Source organism: Bos taurus, chromosome X, assembly GCF_002263795.3.
Source record: "Bos taurus isolate L1 Dominette 01449 registration number 42190680 breed Hereford chromosome X, ARS-UCD2.0, whole genome shotgun sequence".
Taxonomy (NCBI): domain Eukaryota; kingdom Metazoa; phylum Chordata; class Mammalia; order Artiodactyla; family Bovidae; genus Bos; species Bos taurus.
In genome coordinates this window covers 136,806,981-136,811,878 of record NC_037357.1, presented here as the reverse complement: position 1 = coordinate 136,811,878, position 4,898 = coordinate 136,806,981, and the positions used below count along the sequence as shown (strand labels likewise).

The window sequence follows — 4,898 nt, the reverse complement described above, 5'->3', positions numbered from 1 at the left end:
CCTCGAGCCTGTGGTCTGCAAGAAGACACCAGAATGAGACGCCTATGAACCACAAGGAGAGACTACCCCACTCTACTTGCCACAAGAACCAGAGAAAAACCCTCAAAGGAAGAAGACCCAGCACAGTCAAAAACAAATACATAAGAATTTTTTTAAAAAGAACATTAAGACACCAATTTACTTCACATGGGCTTCCCTGGTGGATGAGCTGGTAAAGAATCCGCCTGCAACGCGGGAGACCTGGGTTCCATCCCTGGGTTGGGACGATCCCCCTGGAGAAGGGAAAGGCTACTCACTCCAGTATCCTGGCCTGGAGAATTCCATGGACTATATAGTCCACAGAGTCACAGAGAGTCAGCTACGACTGAGACTGAGCTACTTTCATTTCACATGACTTTAAATTTGAATGTTAGTAATCATGTGATTATTTATTCTTTTAGCTGGCATGGACTGGACATTCCAAAGGAAAGAATGAATATAAGCCAGGGTGAGTTGATTCTTGCTTTGGATAACCTGTGTCAATATGACAGCCCTTTGATTCCCCAGAGTTAAATTACTGAAGAATCCCACACATGTCAGAATTTATGGTCTGCCTAGAATTATCACAGCTTAAAACTGGCATGTAATATACGTCAGCTAACACTGAACAGGGGTTTCCCTGGCAGCTCAGATGGTAAAGCATCCGCCTGCAATATTGAACAAAAAAGCCAATAATACTCAATGCATAGTTTCTTTGATAAATACTGATGAAAAAACTAGATAACCACGAGAAAATAATGAAACTGGACCTCTGTCTTATACCATCCACAAACATAAACTTGAAATAGGTTAAAACTTAAAATGAACGGCCAGAAACCATCAAACTCTTAGAAAAAAAACAGTGTAAATACTCTTTTTTTTGGCAGTTCAATAACTTTTTTGGACCGTCAGCAATTAGTTCTCATCCACACTGACTGTCTGTAGATTTTTGAAGGTGGTGACGGGCACGTAGGTAACCAAAGTATAGAGCTTGTTTGCCGAGTCTTCATCTTCATTAAGTTTTCTGGACAGTATGGGACATTCCTGATCCCTTTGGCCCAGCCGGCTTTGTTGAGCCTGGTGTCAATGAGCACATCCGGGGCTCCCATCTCCTTCATGGCAAACTTCCGGATTTCTTGGAGTGCCCTAGGGGCACGCTTCTTGAAACCCACTCCATGGACCCGCTTGTGAATGTAGATTCTCTCGTCACCACCTAGTTGACGGCGAACCGGCCCTTCTTCTCGCCGCCCTTCTTTGCGGGAGCCATCCTGCAGGGCTGGGGTTGGAAAGAAATACTCTTTTTTTTTAAGGATTTTTTTGGTACAGACCATTTTGAAGTCTTTATTGTATTTCTTCCGATATTGCTTCTGCTTTTTGCTTTGGTTCTTTAGACATGAGGCCCGTGGGATCTTAGTTATCAGACGAGGGACTGAAGTCACAGCCCCTGCATTGGAAGATGAAGTCTTAACCACTGGACCACGAGGGAAGTCCCAGAAATACTTCTTGACACTGGTCTTGACAACGATTTTTCTGGACCTCAAAGGCATAAGCAACAACAAGAGCAGCAACAGAAACCACTCAGGACTAAACCAAACAAAGAAGCTTCTGCACAGCAAGAGAAACGATCGACAAAATGAAAGGGTGACATAAGGAATGAGACATGATATTCGTAAATCATATATGTGGTTCAGTTCAGTTCAGTCACTCAGTCGTGTCTGGCTCTTTGCCACCACTTGGACAGCAGGACGCCAGGCCTCCCTGTCCATCACCAACTCCCGGAGTTCACTCAGACTCACGTCCATCCAGTCAGTGATGCCATCCAGCCATCTCATCCTCTGTCGTCCCCTTCTCCTCCTGCCCCCAATCCCTCCCAGCATCAGAGTCTTTTCCAATGAACCAACTCTTCGCATGAGGTGGCCAAAGTACTGGCGTTTCAGTTTTAGCATCAGTCCTTCCAAAGAAATCCCAGGGCTGATCTCCTTTAGAATGGACTGGTTGGATCTCCTTGCAGTCCAAGGGAGGACTCTCAAGAGTCTTCTCCAACACCACAGTTCGAAATCATCAATTCTTCGGCCCTCAGCTTTCTTCACAGTCCAACTCTTACATTCATACATGAGTAATGGAAAAAGCATAGGCTTGCCTAGACGGACGTTTGTTGGCAAGGGATTAATATTCAAAATATACAAGAAACTCATATAACTCAGTAGCAAAAGAACCCACAAATAGCCTGGTTTGAAAATAGGCAAAGGACCGGATGAGACAGTTTTCGGAAGAAGATATGCAAACAGCCAACGGATACATGAAGAGGCGCTGGACATCTAGACGTCACCAACGATCAGTGAATTGCAAATGAAAACCACGATGAGAAGGACTTCCCTGGTGGGCTAGGGGTGAAGATCCCACACTCCCAGTTCAGGGAGCCGGGGTCTGATTCCTGCTCAGTGAACTAGAGGCCAAATGCTGAAGCTAAAGTTCCTGCATGCCACAGCTAACACCCGGCACAGTCAAATAAACAAATTAAAAAAAAAAAAAAACACAATAAATATAAAGTCGCACAATGGAAAATCACTTCACACCTGTTAGAACAGCCATCAGCAAGGAGACCAGTGATAACAAACACGGGCAAGGATGGAGAGAAACAACATTCCTTCTGTATTGCTGGTCAGAATGTACACTGTCACAACCAGTATGGAGAAGATTATGGAGTGTGCCCAAAAAGCTAACACTAGAATGACCACGTAATACAGAAATATCAGTGCTGGGTACACAGCTAAAGGAAAAGGGGTGTGTGTGTGTGTGTGTGTGTGTGTGTGTGTGTGTGTGTGTGGCTTTCCTGCTGGCTCAGATGGTAAAGAATCTAATGCAGGATATGCTAGTTGGATCCCTGGGTTGGGAAGATCCCCTGGAGAAGGAAACGGCAACCCACCCCAGTATTCTTGCCTGGGAAATCCCATGGACAGACGAGCCTGGCGGGCTACAGTCCACGGGGTAGCAAAAAGCTGGACAAGACTGAGCATACACACAAATAATGATAAAAAAAAGAGGAGTAACTTTCAAGGCCACCTCTAAAAATCCTTGCTGTTACGAGTTGATGTATAGGTTTTTCTTTCAGTCAGTTTATCTTACAAGTTTTTGCTAAATAACAAAGCAAGATGGTGCTAAAATTCTGAAAAGCACATAATTTTCTGAGGATGCCACCTCAATGACCAGGGCTAGTTAGGTTTCAAGACACGCAGCACACTTTTATTGAAAATGATCTGCTTGAAGACATTTTCCATTCCTGCTATCATGAGTAATCACATTTCTTCAGTACAAAGTATGATTTCATACGGATATAGTGAAACGGCTGAAGGTGTCTATCATACTAGAAACCCAACTTTGTCATTTAATCGCCATGTCCGACTCCTCCGAGACCCTGCCAGGCTCCTCTGTCCGTGGGATTCTACAGGCAAAAATACTGGAGTGGGTTGCCGTTTCCTTCTTCAGGGGATCTTCCTGACCCAGGAAGCAAACCATGCCTCTTACACTGGCAGGAATATTCTTTACCACTGAGCCATTTTAAGTGGCCAAATTTACCAATGAGCTTATCAAAAACAATGAAAGCTGTGTGGCAATGCCAAAAAATTGGACCAAAGTACATGTTTCGGGTTCATGGAATAAACCATTTTCACTCCAGATTTGACAACAAAAAAAGCTTTATTTGAAACACTCTGGCATTCTTATCATTGTGCATATGCTTGGAAATTCCTAAGTCAAATAGTGAGTAATTCAAACTCAGCAGGAGAAAGAGAGAAGAAATAACAGATTAGCACTTTTCACTAAATACGCTTCAGTTGATGGGAAAATTTTAAAACTTAATGTTTTCGACTAAACATCACTGACTCCTTCCCATTTTTTTTTTGGAAAACAATACTGTGGCTAAATTGCCAAAGTATATTTTTAAAGTCTTCTGCTGTGGTTGCTGGCAGAAATTCATGCTATTTTCTCATGTTCATTTTGGATATATTTTGTGATACGGTCTATGCCTAGTGGGCATGAAATTTTAAATAGAAATATTTCCAAGCGTTGCAGCCAGGAGTGCTGGAACCATAAAGAATTACACTAAGTAACTGAATTATATTATTCCAGAAACTAGTTCAGCCTCCTGAATGATACTGATGCTTAAGGGAAGTTTTGTAACCACATATTTCATTTTCCAAGCAAAAAGCCAAATGCAACCAGAGCCAAAAATACACAGATGCTGCAGGAATTAGAGAAAAATTAATAAAAATTAAAAGATTTTAAAGGTACATGAGGATAAAAGTTATTAAAAAGATCTAGGATGGGTTCTATAAGGACTTCCCTGGTGGCTCAGGTGGTAAAGAATCTGCCTGCAATGTGGGAGACCTGGGTTTGTTCTCTAAGTCAGGAAGATCTCCTGGAGAAGGGAATGGCAACCCACTCCTTGCCTGGAGAATCCCATGGACAGAGGAGCTTGGTGGGCTACAGTCCACGGGATCTCAAAGAGTCGGACACGACTGAACGACTTACACTTTGATGGGTCCTTTGGAAAAGAAAAAATAAGATGGATAAATGGTTTTCTACAATAAATGTAATAAAATGTGTGGAGTCCATATGAAGAATATAAGAGATGATCAGAGAAAAATCTTAGCTAAGAAGGATATTAAAGAATCAAAATCAACTTCTTGGGCCCAGTTGGTGCAAACACATTTGAAAGTTTGAATAAAAAGGGATGAATTCCTGTGCCTGCATTTGTCCACCAAGAAGGAAGAGAAACCGGAAACTAATGATATAATCCCAGACAGCCTGAACTTCATTCCTGGCTTCACCCACTCACCCTCTCAAGGACAGCCTTTCCATATGACTTCACTCACAATTTT

The 4,898-nt window shown here is 42.6% G+C and overlaps 1 pseudogene; it reads right to left on the bottom strand.

Annotated features, from left to right (window-relative positions):
• Positions 1-892: 892 nt before the first annotated feature.
• On the bottom strand, positions 893-1,285 carry LOC783541 (large ribosomal subunit protein eL31-like; annotated as a pseudogene).
• Positions 1,286-4,898: the final 3,613 nt, after the last annotated feature.